Below are 22188 nucleotides of genomic sequence, written 5' to 3' on the forward strand. Positions count from 1 at the left end.
ATTCTGTCGGCGTGGGATGGGGCCTGAGCATTTGCATCTCTAAGTTCCCAGGTGATGCTGGTTTGGGGGCCACACTGAGAACCACGGAGACACAGGCAGACCTTATGTTATTGTGCTTCATTTAAATGCATTTCACACATGCTGCATTTTTTTTTACAAATTGATGACAAGACCCTCCGGCAAAAATTACGACTCGCTGTATTGTGATACTCGCTTTACTGCGGGGGAACCGAGCCTGCAGTATCCCTGAGGTCTGCCTATACAGAGATAGTAGTGGTTACTGGAACAGTGTCCAGAGGCCTGCTGGATCATGGAATGCCACAAAGGCAATAAAGGCTAGGAGAGAAGGAAGCAAGGTGGCTTGTTATGGGCCATCCGGGTGAGTTTGTCCTAGTTCCTGTCCCACTTGCTGTGTATAGTTCTGTGTGAGGCTGGCTAACGACCTCACAGTGGAAACAAGCTCTTCTTCCAGCTTCTTTTGTTGCTCAGGTGGTACAATCTGTGGGGCTGGAAAGGTCTGAGATTCAGAATCCCCCAGGAGAAGAATGTTCTAAAGAAGTTGATTGTGATCACGTTGTAAAGGCCCCAAACCACGGATCCCGGTGGTTTGATTGAAGCTAGATTTAGGATAGCTATTGATGGCAAATCCTGCTGCACATGCCTCTAGAAATGTTCCTTGTAAAGGACTCTTTAGTGGGCCCTCTTGGGTTTCTCCTTGCTGACTGAGAGCCACAAGAAAGCTCTTAGGTTTTCTAGTGGCCTTAGAACAAGTTAGGCAGTTTCCAGAAGCATCATCCCCTCCTTTCCTGGCACAGCCACCATGATATTTTCATGGGTGTCAGGAGCTTTTCATGTCCCCACGCGGCCCCTCCTTGCTCAGTGTCAGGGAGGGAGGTGATGACACTGGAGTGAGGCCCTTAGAGTCAGACACATCCAGGTTTGATGCTGCTTCTGGGAGCATGCCTGTAGGTAATTAACTTCTTGTTGGGTTTCCTGTCCAGTAGGATGGAGGTGATGATATCTAGGGAAGCTTGTGGTGTAGGAGTCAAGCCAAGGAATCAAGTTGTCTTGAGCACGTGATTGAAGCTTACTAAGCCTTCATCGTACTGGGCTTAGACTGGCACTTACCTAACAGGTTTGTGGGAAGATAGGATACCTGTGAAAACGGGTGGAATCCAAATAAAGTCTGTAGTGTAGTTAATGGTATTGTACTGATGTTCATTGGTTGGCTTTTGACAAAGGTGTCATGCTTGTGTAAGATGTGAGCCTTGAGGAAGCTGGGGGAACGATTATAGGGACCCTGTACTATCTTTGCAACTTTTCAGTAAATCTAAAGTTATACTAACACGAAAAGTGTATTTTTCAAAAGTTTGTGAAGAAGTGAGCAGGATGCTTGAGGTTTAGGAAGCTGGCAGTAAGTGGTGGCCATTACCATCACTACTAGCATGACAAGGACAGTTAGTACTACTGATTCCTTAAAGGGACATCATGACCAATGTGTGTGTGCAACTGACCACTCTACAAATGGTCGATTAGTGTCCTATTGCTGCTGTACCAAATTACTACAAACTTGGTGGCTTCACCCAAATTTGTTATCTTATAGTTCTGGAGGTCAGAAGTCCAGAGTAGGACTCCCTGGGCTAAAGTGAAGGTGTCAGCAGGATGGCTTTCTTTCTAGATGTCCTACGGGAAGATTCTGTTTCCTTGCATTTTCCAGCTTCTAGAGGCAGCCATGTGCTCCTTGGCTCATGGCCACCCCCCAAGCAAATGATCAAATCACTCTGATGTCTGCTTCCATGATTAATTACAGGTGCTTCTCTAATGCCGACCCTCCTGCCTCTGTTTTATAAGGACCCTTATAATTACATTAGGATAACCATTGGGATAATCCACGATAATGTTCCAACTCAAGATCCTTAACATAATAACATCAGCAAAGTCCCTTTTGCCATGTAACACACGAGTAGTCACAGGTTCTGGGAGTTGGGAGAAGGATAGTTTTGGGTATGGGGCATTATTCTGCCCACCACAAGTGGTAAGCTGTCTTCTTGCTCTTTTTATCACTTGCCTATGTCCCATGTCCCTACACAGCCTCTAAATGGGAGGGAACTGTTTTATTTCCTTGGGTGGAGCTTTGCTCTCCACCTGTTTTCCTTGGAGGCCTGATCTCTATGTGAGTGGGTGCCGAGGGTGCAGACGGTTGCTTGGTGTCTGGAAGATATGTGTGGTGTACAACTGGGCCCCATGTTACTGAGTATGCATATGGTCATGGACCCTCATTCTTCAGTTGTGGGCCTGGTACTTTTTGGCACAAAAATGGTGACACCAGCTGTTACTTATCAAATAGGGCTGACATACTCACTGTTGAGTCTCAAGGTTCATTACACCTAACCCTTATGAGCACAGATCGTGGGTCATGGGTGATCCTGAATGTCCTACACCCTTCGTTCTTTGTTCAAGACCTTAGTCTCACCCCTTCTCTTCCTCTTTCCCTTCCCATCTCTGTCTAAATCTGGACTGTCTAGCATGGTAGCCACTAGCCACGTGTGGCTGTTGAGCAATTGAAATAGCAGCTAATCAGAATTGAGATATGATGTAAATGTAAAATACACTGGAATTTGGAGCCTTAGTGTGAAGAAAAGAATATGATTTCATTAATAATGTTTAAATGCCAACTGCATGTTTTACAATAATATTTTGAATATATTGGGTTAAACTGCGTTATTAAACTTAACTTCGCTTGTCTGTTTTTACCTTTTCCATGTGGCTACTGGAACATATACAATTACACATGTGGTTTGCACTGTTTTACTTTTGGAGAGGGCTGGTCTAAATCCTATTCGTAGTGTGTGTGTGTGTGTGTGTGTGTGTGTGTGTGTTTCCTGTTATTCCTGTCACAGTGTCATGTAAAAGGCTTCCTCAGGACTTCTCTCTTTCTTCCCCTCCCTCCCTTCTTTCTGTTTTTTTCTTTCTTTCTCCCTCTCTCCTCACTCCTTTTTGTTCACTTGAAACGAGCCTGCTAAATGAATCTCTGGAGGTGGGAACATTAAGTCATTTGAACCATGACAAGCTTGCTCAGGAAAAAAGGGGGGGCTGGGGCCTTATACTGGCCCACAAAGGGAGTTAATCACGACTACCAGCTCCTCTTTTTACTCGTGATGCCCTAGAAGATTCTTGGCTTTTTTGTTTACTTGTTTTGTTGTTGTTGTTGGGGGTGTGACATATCTTTTTAAAAGTTCCTGTGGGGAGTCTGACATCCCTTTCCCAGCTGTACCTTGACTATTGGGGCCCTGGAAAAGGGCAGGGGTCCAGTGGTTCTGAAGTGGCATGAGTCACCTGGTGGGTGAATATGTAGCTCCTTGCGCTCTGGGCCGCTGGTTTCTGCCAGGAAATGAGGATGGAGGCACACCAAACAACTCAAACGCACTTGCCTGATTAGTGTGGCAGTGCAGCCTGGCCTACGTGGTGAGTTTCAATTTTTACTTCTGCTGCTCTGGAGGATACTGATGTGGGGAGATGCGGCTGTCGGTGTGGGTCAGGGTGGACACAGCTGGTCCTCTGTATAGAGCATATAAAACATATATGTTGGATTGAGGTTTGCAAAACTAGTTGTTTACTAGTAGGGATAGAACTATGGCCGCACATGTGTGAGACTGATAAGAGTGAAGTAAAAAACATGTTTTTGTGTGAAACTGAGCATAACAAAATTGAGTGATAAACACATTCACCAAAACAACTTCTGGTTATCATCTAAGAGGTAAACAAGTCCTGACAAGCAACGTCCGGTTGTCACCCAAGAAGTAAACAAGTCCAAGGAAAAGAGGATAAAAGCAGAACTCCAGAGCAAGGCCGTGAGTGGTCCGACCGGGCGCTCCAGCTAAGACCCTCTGCGAGGTGAAAACCACGATATCGGGACTCTCCGAAGTTCTTCCTTGCAAGACCAGCTCGCCTCAGACCCGTCCTGGGCCCAGTTGTCTCTCCCGGACCAGGGACCTTCTCCATCCCGATTGACTCTGGAACTTGGTTCATTATTAAAATCTATTCTATTCTTTATAACCTTCTGTGCTTACCAGGGCATTGGCCTCTGGAGAGACACTGGCTCCCAAATAAAGCTGTTACTCTATCTGAACCTGTGCATCAAGACTTTGTTCCCCACTAGTGTCCCGAGTACCATGCAGGGACGTAGGGCCCTGACGAGGGGTTAATGCGCCCTTGACTTTCAGGAAGAGACTGAAATGTGGTGACTGCCCTTACAGGCGCTCGCAACTTCCTCCCTGCCCCAACCAGCTCCAGATGATGGTTTGTTGGGCCTAAGAAGTCATTCTTTCCTCCAGCACTCTAGGGAAAGGACAGTGAAAGGTCGAGAGTGGTTGGAAGGTACATGGCCAGTACAAAGATTACAGGTGAGGGTGCTGTGGTTAGATGGTTGGGGTTCACATCCTAGCTTGGCTGTCAGCTGCGTGACTTGGTGTGGGTTACTTAAACTCCACGTCTCCATTCCTTCATCTGCAAATGATAGTATTAATAGCGCCTCAAAGGGACTGTTGTAAAAGCTACTGGTACTGGAGCATCTGGCTTGTCAGTGAGCAATCTGCTCTGATCGTTAGTGGTATCTGATACTTCTGGTGAACTTCAGGCTATCATCAGCCAGGAGGATGCAGCTGACCTAAAAGTTTTATTAAGGAACATCTGCGAGCCCTGGGACACATTGGGTGAGGAAAAATGAGGACAGCTGGAGGTGGTGGTATAAGGAGTTGAGGAAGCTTGGAGGCAGAAAGCTGCGTGGAGTATTTGGGGGTGGTCGGGACGTTGCAGCTTTACTAGAGAAATGTAGGCCTTTGTGAAGCACAGCTCACTCACCCTGGGTTCCGACAAGCCTTCCTCGGACTGCGTCACAGGGAGTGACTATCCTTGCATCGGTTGACTGAGCAGGACTAGGGTAAGAGCCTATGTGCCTGAGCAAACCCAGTGAGCGGAGGGAGCTGCTGGGCCCTGCCCTGGGCTGGGCCTGGGAAAGTGGGAAGGAAGTGAAGCCATTTTTCAGCTCGTGGAGTAAGACCATCACCAAGAAGGCACATGTTTCTGGTGGGAACCAGGTTACCTGGCAACTTATATAACTTCTGACTGCTGGCTTCTTGCCCTTCGTGTCCCCTCCAGCAGTTGAGGGATCTGAGCCAAGGATTCACCCCTTGGGCCTCCTGGGACCCTGGACTCTTGCTCCAGCCCAGAGGAAGTAGAAGCCAGGAACCACACAGTGCTTAGGAAGGGAAGCATGGAAGCACCAGGCCTCTCTTTGCTCTGAGTTTATTAAAAACTTGCAAACTAATCTGAAAGAGTAGAGTTTATTTTTCCAGTAAGGGTGTGATCCTGGCTGGGACAGCCTTTTGTGGGGTTGTAACGTTTTATCCACTTGACTATTTCAAATCTGAATTTTTCTCTCAGCATTTTGGGCTCTTTTGTTAGAATGGTTTCAATCCTAGACTCATTTTGAAAAGGTAATCAGTAGTACTAGTGTATTTTCTTTTCAGGATTGGCCTCACTAGTGTTATGTGTAAAAGATGAGTAGATATGACTATTTGGAGTTTGGCAACATGATAAAAATGAGGATACATGTATTTGCCTTGAAGAAATGGGTCTCTTTACTTCTCTCAGTGTAATAATTTTCTTGCATTCACTGTTGAGGACTCTGGCTGAAGACTCTGGCAGGTGGTGGGGCCCGTTTTACGGACTAAAGAATGTGACGGGAAGGAGATGATAGTGATGGTAGTACACACGTATTTTTCCTTGTCAGTTTTGTTTTGACTAAATTATATGTACTGGGCACTTTTCTCTCATTTAATTGTCAGATTAACTCTTTGAGGTGGATCATTACTCCCATTTTACAGATAAAAATACTGAAGCCGAGTGGTTGAGTAATTTCCCTAAGGTCCCACAGCTAGAATCTGGACAGAGTTGGGATTTGAACACAGGTCAGTTTTAGTCCAATAATCATGTTATTTCTACTATGCTACACGTGCCCTAAAGGAGATTTACTAACAATAGGAGAACAAAGGATCGAGGTAACATTTATTGAATGCTTGCTGCTGTGTGCTAGGTACTATGCTAAGTACTTTATCATTGTCTAAGGCTCAGCAACCATGGCTGGGTTGATAATGTTATTACTTTAGTTTCACCGAAAAGGAAACTGAGGCTTAGCGGTTTTAAGTGCCTTGCCTGATACGTAAATGGTGGAGGTGGAATTCACAAGGCAGTCTGCGTCCAGAGCCCGGCTCCTTCCCTCAGCATAGATCCTTTGTGGGCTCACAGTGTGCAGATGAAAAATTGAAGGGGTCTTGTGGTCTGAGAAATCCACGGTTGGAACAATGAATTTGCAAGCACGGATAGAAACTATTTTTAGTGGGTTATCAGGTACTTGCAGAGTGTCAATTTTGTGTAAGATTCTGGGTCTCAAATGCTATTCAGAGACACCAGGAAGTATAAGACATGTCCTGCTCTTGAGGAGTGGCCAGTCTGGTTATGGGAATTACCATCCACAGGAAGGAGCAGGCACTTCAGGTCTAGGAAAGTTTCGCAGAGTCGAATGTTGTTTGTGTTATGGAAAGATAGGTTGGACGTACAGGTGGGTTCAGTTGTAGATCACCAAAATCGCCTGTTGCAATAGAGTAGTAAACTTTTTGCTGGTGGATGGTCTTACCTTCAATTCCTAAAAACAAAAAACACCTGTGAAGCACAGTAACACAAGGTGTATGCTTGCATTGGGGGCAGGAAAAATCTGAAGATGACAGGGAGAAAAGGTAGACTAGCTGGCGTGAGCAAACAGTTTTTCCTGACTCAGGAGGGCTTCATAGGCCAGGCTTTGATCTTAGAGATGATGGTACCTAACTCACCTTATTGACTCGGAAAGGTCTGGCTCTGGGGGGGTGTTTCCCAAGGTTCATCTGGCAGGTGTTCAGGAATGGATTGGGAGGGAGGGACAGGGGGTGAGGCTGGAGAAAGGTCTGCCAGGTTACAAAACTACTGTGAGCTACTGGGCATCCTTGTTAATGCTGGAAATCTCGTTAGGGTTAGTACTTCCGTTGGCTGTCTAGGGTCTTTAAACAAGGTGAGTGATGTTGGGAAGAGGCAGAAATCAGCCTTTCTGATGTGACTGAGTGGGAGGGAGCTCGGCGAGAGGGTAGAGGAGAAAGGAACATTTATCCAGGATTAGATGACTTTCTTAGACTCTAAGGGAGGAACATGTTAGTTCACCATCACTCCCCCATCCCAAGGATGAATTGATTTGCATATGTATTAGAAAACTCTCTACCTTGATTTCTTGTCCTAGCTTTACAAAGTTTCCGTTTGTTTATCATTGTGGTCCTAGAGGCCTAGGTCTGACCTCTATACCAATTTGAGACCATCATGGGCTTTCTAAAAATGCCTAAAGGAGTTGGCAGTGGAGGTGGCATTCAACACTTTATAGACCAGTGTTGGCTGCTGTGATGGTGCCTTGTCTTGGGCATAGAGTTCAATCTCAGGGGCCTGGTGCACAGACAGCAGGGAGGGAGGAAGGGGAAAGCAATGAGGACCTGAAGGAGAGAGAAGAAATGCATGTTTAGGGCACTTGCAGGTTGTAGTCGTTGAAGGTCAGGTCAGTGACTTTGCCTATTTGTCACTCTGTGTGTCCCACCTGGGGCTGTTCTTACTCATCAGTAACCAACACTGTATTTTAGGGGCCCCCTCACCCCTCAAATAGGAGCTATACCCAGAGTATCTCAAGTTTTTAATTCCTGGAAATATTTTAAAATGACTCCTTCTAGGTCAGGTGCCACCGTGAGGACTGAGGTTCTCTTTTCTGGCTTGTAATCAGACTGTCATTGTCACCAAGAGCTTGTCTCATTACTAATCATCCAACTTTTGGGGAAGCAATTAAGTGAAAATGCTTGGTAGGAAATAGTGATTTGAAAGGTGGTTTCTTTGCATTGATTTCTTTAATAATTACAAACAAGAGACCAAATTGGGGACCGTGTCTTGCCAAGGAGGAATAGCAAAGATTAACTCCTCACCTGGAGAGAGTTTTGGTGAGGATTTGCCTCAGAAATGGCCCTGTGTGGGTGGCCGTGTGTGTCTTTGTCGTTGCTCATAGGGACTCCTGACTACATTTGCAAAGAGTGGTTATTCCGGAATGGATGGGCTAGTGATGATTGTTTCTTACTGCTTCTCTGTACTATGCGGCTGGTCTGCTTGCCTTATTTATAAGTTTACCAAGTGACCTAACTTCCCAAGGAATATTATTCCTTGAAAGGTGGTATCTAAAGACACATAAGCATGCCACAGTTAGTCTGATGAAACACTTAACTAGTCCTATGGTGAAGAGGCTCTGTCGTCTGCACAGTTGTTGGTAGGATATTCGATGGAAAGACACTGCTCTGAAATATCTCTACACCAGCACTGTCCAGCAGAACTTTCTGCCATGACGGAGATGTTTTATATCTGTGCTGTCCAACATGAGAGCCACTGGCCATGTGTATCTGTTGAGCACTTGAAATGTTGCTCGTGTCTCTGGGGAACTGACTTTTTTATTTTAATTTTAATTGAGATAGCCACATGTGGTAGTGGCTCTCGTATTGGAGCGCACTGCTATACACGATGGGCAGAGATGACTGATGGCTGCATTTAGGCCTTGGATGTCGGTCTTCTTTGGGTGGGTTTGTTTCGAGGGGAGGTTTAAGACACAGGGTACTCCAGTGGATATTAGAAAACCTAACAGCATAGAATTGGGAAGTTGTATTTAAATGTTAGAATTCAAGGAAGACTTGGGTCACTTGTAGCTAAAGTAGGCAAGGAAGCTTTTAGATGAAAATGGCACGCGTGTGGCTTTCGGGTCTTCTGGAATAATGTCTAGGCAGCCGCAAATGGTTTGTTTACTCACGCTCCTAGGGAAGCAGTGTGGTGTAGGACCCTGGCAAAGCTGTGTGAAGATGGCGGTCACCCAGGCAAGATATTTAGCTTTCTGAGCCTGTTCTTTATTTTCCCCCCTTCTTCCACCTACCCCCCCCCCCCAACTCTGGTTCAAGCCGGTGTTTCTCAGTCTAGTCGTGTAGGACACAGCTCCCTGGCCCATGCTGGTATTATGAGCCTTGCGCTCCCCCTGGCTGAGGCAGTCAGTCGCCAGTTGTCGGTCGGCCGCTCACAGCAGCTCACGGCAGCTCTCGCTGGCTGCCGGCCACTCATGGCAGCCCACGGCAGCTCAGCTCCAGGGAGAGGCATTGTTTACAGTCTTAGCTGTAAAGGGTGCAGCTCACTGGCCCATGTAGGAATCGAACCGGTGTTAGGAGCATGGCTCTCCAACCACCTGAGCCACCAGGCCGGCCCTGAGCCTGTTTCTTTATCTACAAAATATGTATGATAGTACTACCTCAAAGAGCTATTATTGTGTTAGATAACTTATACAGAGCTCCTGATATCTTGGCACATAGCAGGTTCTCAATTAATGGAGGCCTTATTATCAAAATAGGATTACCATATATACACTAAGGTCCCTGATTATCTAAAACTGCATGATGAAACTGAATTCATCCTCCTTTTCTTATATCTTCTGATGAGGGAGACCTGTCTCTTCACACATATTGAGCTAGGTGTCCTGAGTGTCGCAGAGTCGAGAGAAGGCAAGAAGGGTGTGAAGAGGCTAAGTAACACACAGAGGGACCCTTGGAAAATTGAGACTTGTAGAATGATAAATAAATTCAACTCTTTAGTCAGTGGTAAGGGCACAAGTTTATCGGTGCGTATTGCGGTCTTCAGAATTCCAGCTTTTAATTCTCCTCCCATCCCAGAAGAGTATTAAGTGGAATTTACAGCTTAAACGGCCTCCAGGTTTTTGGGCATTTATTTGCATGGCACCTTGGACACCTCCTAGAGATGATTCCATTATTATTTCCTTATCTGGGTTCTGTTTACTCGAACACTTGAGGTTGATATAGTATTTTACAAGAACTGAGCATTGTCTTCCGCACATCATTAATCTCGCCTTTCTTACCCAGCGTAAGTATGAAATTAATCAAAAAGGAAAGGGAAATTAATATGTTGGTATTCACAATTGATCAGGATATTTCACAGCAGGTATGAAATTAACTTCTCTGAATTAATACACACTTCAACAAATGAAAGGTATAGAAAAGGGTTATTTATTATTTAGGAAGTACACCTTAATGCTTTTTGCTTTGATAATTAGATGTTGCGTGGTGTCTGGTGATAAGACCATTCGGTATTGTGAGGTCATCTTAGGACCCATAGTAAGCATTAAATCAGCTTTCTTGTTTACATATTTCACTGAGACAAATGAGATAAAGCCAGATGGTAAATGTATACTTGTTTCCTGTCAATTGAAAAAGGTTTGCCCAAACACTTGCAGTTTTGATCTCTGTTTACAGTAAACTGAATTTGACCTGGGTTCTGTGTTTCCTCGTTATGACATTTGGTATGATAAGTTTCAAAAGATACGTTATTAACACATTATGGAAAAGAATGGAGCATTATAATTATAACTATTATGGCTTTTGCCGAGGTTGATAAAGGACACGCTTTTGTTACTGAATCATGCCTGTAATTACATCAGAAATAACAGGCAGCAGTCACCTTCCATTAGGGGTGGGAGAGAATGAGCCTTACTATTTAAGTGATCACATAAGGTGCTGAATGAATCATCCTCAGCTTCATTATCAGGATTTAAAAATAGAAAGGAATATTTGACATCATACTATAGCAGATTTTTAAGGAACAGAAAAATGCAAGATAGTTTAAGGAAAAGAGCTGTCTGAAATGATGTCCCAGCCCACATGTTAATGGCTTATTGGCTGTGGGTCTCAAACTTGAGTGTGTTTCCCAGTGTCCTGGAGGGCCTGTTCAGATTGCCACGACCAACTGAATTCCTGATTCAGTAGGTATGTGAGGTTCTGAGATTTTGTATTCCAACTTCCTCGATGATATTTGTGTTACTATTTCAGGGACGCACAATGGGAACCATTAGGCTAAAGGGACAGAACTAGGTGTAACTTGGAAATGGTTCCAGAAGCAGAATTTTAGGTTTAATTCCCTAAGCACCTATTAAAATTTTGATGAAAATACGAAGTTTTGCTTGGGGTGGCACGCAAGTTTTGTGAAGAGGATTTGCTCTTGGTGACATTATAAATGAACATTAAAAGCAGTGGTAAACCTAGATAACTGTTCTGCTGGCCTGCTGTCGTCATGTCTTGGTAAAATCTTGGATAAACTTTGGTAGCTATAAATATTATTTCTATAGTCCCAGTTATTTTTATAGTCCAAGTTAATGATGAATTCAGAAGTCACAAGGTTTGAATATTTTCCCCCCTTATTTGTTAATCAAACACTGTTTACCTGGGGCATCTGTAGGAGAACAGTCATTTTACCTGAGGGTAGGTATTCTAGGTCCCAAGGCACTAAAGCGTTGTCACTGTCAACCCGCCTGACAAAAGAGCAGTCAGCAAAATTAAAATGTAGCACATTGGGCACCACCTGCACCTGTGGTTCCAGGCTTCTGATTGGTTCTAGAACTGCCCTTTTATTATCCTATTATTATGCTTGTATAACAATAATAACCACAGTAATAACTGTAAATGTTTGTAGAGGGCTCGCTGCCTCTCTGACTGATCAGCAGCCGTCCTCTGGTTCTATTGTGCCAGTTCATGGTTCCCTGCCATTATTTCTGACTACGGCACTGTGATCACCTCTGATTCCCACACAGGAGGACAGAGGCTTGGAGAGGCACTTGGTTGCCCTCATATGGTTTGTGAGGGTTGGACCTCTGTGTTTGAGTCCAGGCTATCAGAGCGATGTGGGACAGGTTTAGATTTGATTATATTTTGAGAAGCTTTCGGTGGAGGCGTGATGAGAGGCCTCGCTGAAATGGGAAGATGCTAGTAGAAAGTTTGTTGAAGTGTGATGAAACCAGACGTATTTAAGGGTAAGATCGCTTAAGTTCCGACGTCAAGGACCACTCTAGATCTTTGTAACTGCAAAATTTCACTGAATGGTGAATTGATCAGCTCTGCCCAACATAAAATGCAAGATGTATGAAGCCAGCATTGTCATTACGGGGTCTTTTTCTATGTGACCATCTGATGTTCGAGAAGGAAGATTGAATGGCGTAAAGCTTATACACACGGTCATTATTTGTTTCTAGTGTGTACCACAGATGGCCTTACCATTTGAAATCTCTTCTCTAGACGTGAAGATGTTTTAGGCAGAACCATAAACTCCTCTCAGCTGTTTTCTTTGGTGTTCTCAATGAGCCACCTTTGCTTATAAGGCTGTGGAAAAGGAGAGAGCAAGAGCCTGCTTTGACTTATGTCCATGGTTTTTGCGTCGAGATTCTGAGACTCTCTTGGGAGAGACGCTGTCCATAGGGAGTAAGAAGATGAAAAGCTTGAGTGTACAACTGAAAAGAGATCAACCCAACAGATTCCAGTGCTGAAGGGCATGCGGGGGTAGGGAGGTGTGAGACCCACAGGTCTAGAATCAGCCTCGATTGTGTCTTCAGATCCCAAGTAGACACTGTAGAGGTAGGTGGTCCTTGAACATGCTTGCTCTATCACGGCGCGCCTTTGAGATGCTTTGAATGGGGGTGAGAGGTATAGGCAAGAAATTCAGATGCAGATTTGTAACAGAATGCCACCCTATAGTGCAGTTAATCAAGTAGATTATTTTGTCTGTGGGCCATTTGTAATACCTTTTATCCAAAATATAAAATGAAAGGGGTAAATGTTGGTTGAAAATAAGATTTCAGTTTTTCCTAGCTACTCTTTTACTGTCTGTCCCCTGTGATTGCTGCCTTATTCTTCTCTCTAGATTGGATTGCATTCCCATGATCTCTATTTACAAATGCTTCCAGAGTTGTGGTATAATTAAGAAAGGGAGGAAAAATCAAAACATAAGCCCAAGAAGGGAGGCTGTTAATCCCTCGAAAAGATACTTTTGGGTGAAATCTTGATGCAAGCTGTGGAGTGGTGCTGTTTTGAAAATTAGGAAGGACAAAGGACTTCCTTCAACATTTTCTTTATCTACAGGCACAGCCAGAAATGACTATAAACTTTCATTAATGTTATATCCTTGGCTCCGCAGGAAATGATTTTTAAGATTAGTTGAACATTAAAGCTTTGCTGAGTATAGAAATGAATGGCCTTTTGGTTTCTTGGTGACCATGAATTTTGCTAATATATACAGCCAAGGGTAATAAAATGGTTTTCATATGACTCAGGGAGTTGCTTATCAGTTTCTTAAGGTAAAATCAAGATTGAGTTCTTAATTAGTGTATTATTAAAGAAAAACAAATCCACACTTGAAAGCATCAGGGGAGGTAAAGGGTAAAGAACGTTTTTTGATTTGGTACATCATGAACTTTTTTTTTAATCTTAGATTGTTACTACTGGTATGAGTCATAAGTAGTCACCTACTGCCCTTGCACGTGATGCCATTACAAGGTACAGAAAGGAGTAAAAACATTGAAAGTAAGTTAATATTATTTAGGTCTGAGGCATGTGGGTATTCATTTTATGAGTCTATACTGCTGCACAAGGCGTGTTGACTGAGATGCTTAGGATTATTTTCTCAAAATACATCTTGATGACAAGACTTACTGGAGTTAGCAGCTTTTTCTGTATCAAGAGCATCTAGTTTCAAAAATCATTCCTTCACCTCAAAGCTATCTCAGACAGAAAGCTGGTATAAAAAGGCAGCCACATGATCGCTGGCATTGATTCAGTTCCTTCCAACCTTCCATGCTTCTTCTGTAAGCATTTATTGAGGCCCGAGTGTCTCGTGGAGATGGTGGGTTTGGAATGACTGTAGGTTGAGCCTGCTCTGCCAAGTTGCCCCAGTGTGTAATCCTCTGGTATTGCTCAGAGATTGTTGACACAGACAAACATGTGAATGCTGTGAAGGGTAGGTATATGCTGCAGACCATAAAGAGGGAATTGGCTTGTTTGGATTAAAAATAACAAATCTCTCAGACATTTTCCAGCAGAAAATGGTATATGTTCTATGAGGTCCATAGGTAGAAGGTAGACCATTTGGTTAGTCTTAGAAGACCTGTGGGTAGTCAGCATGAAGATGGGTCTATGCAGCGTGGTCCTTAGTGCCCCCATCCCCACTTCCCCTCTCTTCTTCTCTCCCTCCCCAATGAGCTCTCTCAGTTTCATAATTCTCTGCTGATAAATTCCTCAAAGATCAGAAATGCACTGTGTGTGTGTGTGTGTGTGTGTGTGTGTGTGTGTATGTTAAAGAACATGTTTTTCCTTTTTTATAAAGGTGTTTTATAGAGGGAAAATATTAACTATATAGAAGCACATACTAGATATGTTTCTAAAATGGCTTTTCATTGCTTTTTTTATTCTTCAAGGTGAAGCAGCTATAAGTAATGTTATATTTGAACAGGCATGTAATTCAGTTGGCTTTATCTCATTGTAAACGCCTTAGTTTTTTGTACGAGAGCTAGCTATCGGTTTTTAAAATTGTGTGTATACATATACTTGAGACTGTGTGTGTATATGAATGTAGTTGAGTCCAGAAAGCATTAGGATTGGGAAAAGCTTTGGTTTAATGCCTCCTGAGATTTGGAACAAAGAGCAGTTTTGTGCAGATGCTTCATCTTGGCCAAATGCATCCTTGCTCCTGCTGAACTAATAACGGATGGATTTGGATCCTAGCGAGTGAGATCACACAATTTTTTAGACAAATGCCTCTGGATGTTGAAGTGATAGGGCCTCCCACCTAGCTATTTTTAGGAATCCTTTTTTGGGGTTGGGGTGGAGTGGGGGAGAGGCTATCTTAAAAGGCACCTGGGTTCCAAACTGGGAGGAGCAAAGTTCATAGACGCTCTTGCATCAAGTCCTTAAAGAGAAGAAACTTAAATATGTCTTTATCCTTGTGATTTCAGGAGTGATTACTGTTCTACAGCGGACCTTGGCGGAGGATCCATTAGGCCATGTAAGTACTGTAGTAAGCAAATACTAACCCAGCTAAGCACAATCCAGGATATTTGCCCTTGAGAGGGAGAGGACCAAATAGTCAGATGTTAGCATTTGAAACCATCAAAATACATATACTGTAGTCCCAAAGGGCCACGCAGGGCTCTACCATTGCAGCCCAATCCTGAGAGGATGTCTCTGGCTGTCTGGTTAAAGGCTGGTGGACTCGATCTTTTGGCATAATGGGGCAAGGATATTTCAACTGTCTAGAATTAGTAAAGAGACTGGAGCAGAAAGCCATTTATTTATTCAGTCATTATCAAACACAGATTTATTAAGCTTGATTATGGCTAATTACCCTTACATAGAAGGGCTGGCCCCTGTACCGCAGCCCCACCCAGACCTGGCACAGATGACCACCATGTGAATGTAAGTGAAGGCAGTGAGCTGGAGTGTGACTCATAAAGATTGCACAGTGGCCAATCTGTGTCTTTATCAGCAAACCATTGTTCAAGGACTATATTTTATTAGAGTCCTAAGTTAAGAATATATTTTATGAAGGAAGCAATTTGCTAAATACGTCCTTATTTCCCTGTCTGAATGGTCTGTAGGGCCTAAAACCACTGTACAGGCTACCCTTGAGAGTTACCTTGGTACATCAGATGTTCAACTTGGAAGCAGAATATTTGGATTTCACCGGCTGATAGGATTTGGGTGTCAAGGTTATGTGGCTAACAACCGAATGAAATATTGAGCACTCCTAATTCTTGTTTCTTTTATGTATGTGGGCCTTTGAACAAACTTTGTCTCTAAAACAGCATCACAGGAGAAAAAACTCCCTAGCAACTCAGCAGCTGACAAATAAAAGCCTTAATATTAGAACTGGAAAATCATGTGAGCATGTGACTTATATCAGAGGCTTTTCTCTAGTATCACCTTGAGAGTTTGTCCTAATAGGAGAAATCAGAGAAACGGGAAGTGTCTCCTTCAGAACCTCAGAACCTCAGAGAGGTTTAGAATCTCTAAAGACATGGGATTTTGTCTGAGACACAACAAGCATGTTTCATCCACCACCCTACCTGTGCACACGCACACACCACACACATCACTTAATGGAAGTGGGACTTCATTTGAGAGACTGGCCAACTGAGCAGTCCATCTTCAAGGGTCTGTTCTGAGATTAGTTTAGTGTTGGCCGATAGGGAAGTCTGTTCACCGCTCTCCAAGAGTTGCCAGGCATGGCAGATGGGGGTAGCAGGCTGGCATGGAGACTCAGAGCTGGGTCTCTGGTCCCTGATACCTAGTTGCTGTGGTTATGCTATGGGAAGGAAGAGCATCTTTGTGCCTTTCCTGTGCTGTGATTCTTTTTATGGCAATGTCTGTACCTCCCTCCTGCTCTCAGCTCTGCACTGTGTGTGGTTGATAGCCTTCATGGAGCAGGCAGATATAGTGGCGTTGTGTGGCACTCCTGGCCTGTGTCTATCTGCCATCAAATATGTTGTCACCTCCCCTCAGCACGCCATACCTAGCTGCCTTTGGAGAGGCCTCTTGGCTCCTTTAGGAGTCACTACTGAAAGAGCAGCTGTCTGTCAGCCTCCTCCAGAGCCGTCGAATTAGGTTGTTGTCAACCTGTTGTTGGAGGAGTTCCCAACGCAGCAGACTTGGCTGTCGTTGACATTTATAACTTGATAGCCACATCACAGATGAGTTTGCATTTCCTATAATCCTTTAAAAGCCTTCAGAATATAAAGCACATGGCCTCTACACACTTTGGCGACCCCCAGGAGTGTGGAAATAGTTGAGTCTTCCCGAAAGTGGAGAAGCAGCTGTCCATTGCCCATCGGGTAAAATCATCTCTCTTCCGATTTAGATAGGAAGAAGTTGTCCTGCGTTTCTGCTCAGGTTTATGTGTAACCACATGAGTCAGTTAGATCAGGAAGACTTTTGGCTTCTGAGAATAAAAGACTCTTTAACTCTGACTACCATTGAGACTGTAGTAAGAGAAGATATTACTGTGAAATTTATGTCCCAAAATGTTTCTCAAATGGGTTGGTAGATCCTGTACCTGTTTTTGTTGTTGCTTTTTTAATGCCTTAATTTCTGAAAGAACCAGCTCCAAAGCTTCATTTCTTGACATATGATTGGAAGAGAAAGATGCGGTATTCTTGGTGAATATAAAAATGGAAACCAAAGCTAGTCCAGTAGATCATGTGAACATATACTGCCAAAGAAAGTGGAGAAAGGACAGAATGAAATTGGACTGCGTTTTATGTACTGTGGACCTGTCTAGACTGTTAATTTGTTGAGGGCTAGGACTGGCCGCCACTGGCTAGCACAGAACCTGGCCCATGGCAACATAGTGAGCTGAACTAATAAATGTAAAGGAGAAAAGGTTTAGGTAGAAAAAGTTTATTTCATTTTAGTCATGCGTCACTTAATGAGCGGGATATGTTCCAAGAAATGCATCATTAGGCAATTTCATCATTGAGCAAACATCATAGAGTACACAACACAAACCTAGAGGGCACACTCTCCTACGCACCTAGGCTAGGTGGTGTAGCTTACTGATCCTAGGCCACAAGGCTGTACAGCATGTTACGGTACAAAACAACACGAGACTAAATCAAGCACGAGAGAAAAGGATGCATTCAACATGCACGGTACACAGGAGACATATGAGGCTATTGCCAGTGTAACACGGCATACTGTTTTACAGCAGACTTGTTTATAAGTAGAAAGAGTACATTCTAAAACAATAAAAATTATAGTAAATACATAAACCGGTAACATAGTTGTTTATCGTTATCAAGCATTATATGCTGTACGTAATTGTATGTGCTAGACTTTCTTACTACTGGCAGCACAGTAGGTTTGTTACACCAGCATCACCACATACACGAGGGCAGTGCATTGCCGCTGATGTTAGGGTGGCTGCCATGTCACTAGGTATAGTGATTTTTCTGCTCCATTATAACCTTATGGGTCCATTGTCATATATGTGGACTGTTGACTGAAATGTCATTATGCGGCATATGGCTATGTTTTTTGTTTGTTTGTTTGTTTGTTTTTATTGGGGAAGGGGTACAGGACTTTATTGGGGAACACTGTGTACTTCCAGGCCTTTTTTTTCTTTTTTTTTTTTCCCAAGTCAAGGTGTTGTCCTTTCAATCTTAGTTGTGGAGGGTGCTGTTCAGCTTCAAGTTGTTGCCCTTTCAGTCTTAGTTGTGGAGGGCGCAGCTCAGCTCCAGGTCCAGTTGCCGTTTCTAGTTGCAGGGGGCGCAGCCCACCATCCGTTGTGGGAATTGAACCGGCAACCTTGTGGTTGAGAGGACATGCTCCAACTGAGCCATCCGGGAGGCAGCTCAGCTCAAGGTGCCGTGTTCAATTTTAGTTGCAGGGGAGAGAGTCCATCATCCCTTGCGGGACTCAAGGAATTCAACTGGCAACCTTGTGGTAGAGAGCCCACTGGCCCATGTGGGAATCGAACCGGCAGCCTTCAGAGTTAGGAACATGAAGCTCTAACCGCCTGAGCCACCGGGCCGACCCTATGACTATGTTTTTATCTTTGTGGTGCGGATATTGAAATACATTAATCAGCAAATCCAGAATATGGGACTTAAAGGTAATGACGTTTTGAACGCCTTCACTGCCTGTGGTCAGATTTCTCCCTATGGTTCCCAGGACATTGGTCACGTCTTATGAAATAATCAGTACCTGACCTCGTCTGTGTGCTGTGAAGCTAAGTCCAGTGCATGGCTTGCGAGGCAGGAGTGGGGCAGGAACAGGCTCCAGAGCCAGCCTGATGGTGGCCAAGGGCTTTGGGAAGATTGTCAGCTGCGGAATGTTTGTCACCTGCGGAATGTTTGTCACCTTTCTGGCCCTTTGCCGGTGGTACATGTTCGTACACCATCTCAGTCCTCTTTCTCAGAGCCCAAGAAGTGCTTTGGGGTCCGTAAGGCTGCATTCTATCGGTTTGGTGCAAAAGTAATTGCTGTTTAAAAGGTTAAAAATTGCAAAAACCGCAATTACTTTTGCACCAACCAAATAGTGTAGATAGCTGCTGCCCATTATTGTTAGAGGAGCACTGTGGAGTCAACCCTGCATCCCTCCAGGACCAAGGGAAAGATGGGGCTGCTGGGCAGAGGTCAGGGCTTTGGGCAGCTGCTTGTCTCATCACCAGGCCAAACGTGGAGCAGCAGAGCAGTTGTCTTCATAAGGCGTGACTGGTTTTGACGGGATCTAATCAGAATTCCCAGTTCATGGCAAGAGGTTTCAAAACAGCGTCTTGCATCTGTTCTCTGGCTTTACTTGAAAAGAATTATTTAAAAACTTTTCAATATTTCAAGTATCCAGAGAAGTACAGAGACTTAGAGAAAACGTACTCATGCACTTCCCCCTAGATTCCCTGCCTTTCTGATCTTGCTGGTGGCGTATGTTTATGACTAACTATGAAAGAGGCTTATGTGGGCTTATGTGAAACGTACTGTCCTTTTGACCCTGGAAGTTGTAAAAACTGTGGTCTGTGTGGAACCCAGACCTACACGAAGCCCCAGCATATCCAGTCTCCAAGGAGAGGTGGTGCTACGTGGGTCCGCACTGAGCTCCAGTTTCCTTTCTTCATTCTGTTATGTCATTGCGATCACTGCCGTCGGTTTTTCTCCTCATTCAGTTTCAAGGAGGTGTGTGTGTATGTAAGTCCTTTTCTCCAGTTAAAATGGGCAATTGAGTCGGTCCTGCTTGGCAGAGCTAATGCTATCTCCACATCCTAGTCTCTTCCCGTAATACTTCATCATAATTGATGCCACCCACAGATGACGTGCTTTGTAAATATCCTCTCATTTCTCCCCTAGCCGGTATAGGATTTCTCTATGTATGTCCAGCTCCCTGGAGGAGAGAGGTGAAGTTCATTTCGCTTTGCCTTTCAGGTTTAGAATGATGGATAGACAGCATCTGTCAGGCAGGCTGAGGCTCTCTCTCAGGTTAATTAACGTAGGTAAGACCCATTGACAGGTTTCTAGTCACTTCTTCTTTCACCGTGGCCATTTTCTGGGACCAGAGCCTGTGTTATTTTAACTGTGTTGATGGATGACTGATAGTTCCCTTAACTCTTCGTTTTGGTCTGAGCCTCAAGATGGCTTGCAGGAGTCAGCGCTCAAAGCTCATGCATTGGAGGGGCCTGTGGACAGGTCCCCACCACTCACTTAATGAGAGACACCACTTTGAAAGGAAGGGTAGAGGGAGCGGCTGAGCCTGGAGGATTGAGAGCCCAGGTAAGGGTGAGGCAGGAAGAATTGGGGAAGGGAGTGCAGTCGCCCTGGGAATTTTGCTGAAGAGTTTGGGGACTTGGGGTGCCCAGAGAAACAGAACAGTTTTTTTAAAAATTCTGAGCTATCATGGTCTGATACAGTCAAAATCCATTACTAGAAAAATGATAAAAAAAAGTAAAGTCCAAAATAATAAGCCTTCAATTTTATTATTAGATTCAGAAACATAAATTATCCTATCAAATTGCTATAAACATTTCTACAACACTTACCCTCAATTTTGGTACTTATCTCTTCATAGACCAGAAACACTCTGTGGACTGTCCCCTGACCTGCTCCCCCCCCGCTTTTGATAGCTCTGACCTAGAAGGTGGGGGTCTCAGCTCGGTTTCTGTCCGCATATGCTGGGAGGCCCACCCTGGTCTCTCTGAGTCTTGGTTTTTATGCTACAAAGTGGTGGTTAGTCAGCACGGTACTGTTCTCCCTGACAGGAAACGTGGGACCAGGAACAACAGGTGCTTATTCCTGAGCCCCTCATCCCAGTGCATCTCCTTTTAGAGATCCTTCTGGAAGGAACATGCTGGGGATTAATTCTTGTAATCCCTTGGCCACCTTGAACAGATGTGACCAGCTCATTTGAAAAGTGCCTGTCCTCCATGAGTGACTTTCTGTAACAAACGGACCTTCGTGTGTTTGTCTGTCTATATCTATAGTTATTTGGCACCCAGTATAAGTGTTTTTTGTGTTCATGGTGATGGATGGGGAGAAATGACCCATTTTAAGAAGTCATTTAGCGAACAAGGCAAAATATAAATGGGCCCTGACTTTTTGAACATAGGCCCTCCAGGATCACCCTGCAGGAATGGTCATTCCAGCCCACTGGAAGTAGGAATAGACAGAGGAGCCAGTGTGGGATGACTTTTTTGACTGGGCATGGCTGGCAGTGGTTAGTGTCACTCTCCATTCATATTCCATTGCCTAAAACTCAGTCACCTGGTCGCACCTTGCTGGGAAGCGTAGTCTAGCTGTGTGTCCAGGGAGAAGAAGAGAACGTGGATGCAGTGAGCAGTGAACATTCCCCAGAGTCCCCCCGCCCTTCTGCTTCTCTGATTCACTTATCAGAATCTTGTTCACTGTTGCATTCTTTTATCCAAATGAACTCATTTTTTCCTCGTTTAGGCCTGCTTGTGATTATAGTCAGGTATTACATTTTTTATGTACTGGGGTAAGAAGTAATGGAAAGAAAAGAGAATGGAAGTTGCTGTAGAATTAATGGATAGTGGTTACGCAGGTTGCTGTCAGCAGCCAGGAGTGGCCACTGCTGACTATGAGAGTAAATTGGACACTTGCCATAGGCTGCATTTGGATTTTATTTTTTAAATCAAGGTATTTATGAGATGAGCATAATACTTAGTCTTTAAAAAGAACATGCTACTTAAGCAGAGGGAACCATTGGTGCAGGGACAGCCAGTAAGTAGTTCATGTTGAAAGGTGGCAGAGGTAATGTAACTTGATAAAAAGCTGAAGTAGCTCTAACATCTTTATAAGTACACTTATTAGGTTGGTGCAAAAGTAATTGCAGTTTTTGCAATTATTTTTAACCTTTTAAACCGCAATTACTTTTGCACCAACCTAATATTTTCCTGCAGCTGGGAGTTAAAAACAAAAACACCACCTTTACTGGCTCTCAATTCAGAGAAGCTAGAGAGTCAAAATGACGTGAGATTTGTGGGAGGGACAGGGGCTGTGTGTGTATGTGTGTTGGGGGTGGGGTGTTCTTGGCAGAAGAATGGCAGGGGGCAGCATCCTTTTGGAGTCAGTGTTTAGTAGGATGTCAGTCAAGAGAACTGGACTAGGCATTTTGGAAAGAGAACCTATACAGGAAATAGGCTATGTAGATGATGGGAGAGGTGAGATACCAAAAAGAGTGTGTGGTAGCCCAGAGATTTCCAGCCACAGGA

General features: G+C 44.1%; 1 protein-coding gene across 8 annotated transcripts in view; it reads left to right on the top strand.

Annotated features, from left to right (window-relative positions):
- The window catches only part of MGAT5 (alpha-1,6-mannosylglycoprotein 6-beta-N-acetylglucosaminyltransferase), a 322695-nt gene that overhangs the window by 31760 nt on the left and 268747 nt on the right, over nucleotides 1–22188 (top strand). For 5 of the 8 annotated variants that reach the window (XM_019731135.2, XM_019731136.2, XM_019731137.2 and 2 more), the window contains exon 2: nucleotides 14933–14982. The exons of the other annotated variants lie outside the window; for them this stretch is intronic. The gene's annotated coding sequence lies outside the window, so the exon portion shown is untranslated. The remainder of the gene's footprint in view (nucleotides 1–14932; nucleotides 14983–22188) is intronic. 8 annotated transcript variants of the gene reach the window in all.

The sequence above is a fragment of the Rhinolophus sinicus genome, linkage group LG01, assembly GCF_036562045.2.
Source record: "Rhinolophus sinicus isolate RSC01 linkage group LG01, ASM3656204v1, whole genome shotgun sequence".
Taxonomy (NCBI): domain Eukaryota; kingdom Metazoa; phylum Chordata; class Mammalia; order Chiroptera; family Rhinolophidae; genus Rhinolophus; species Rhinolophus sinicus.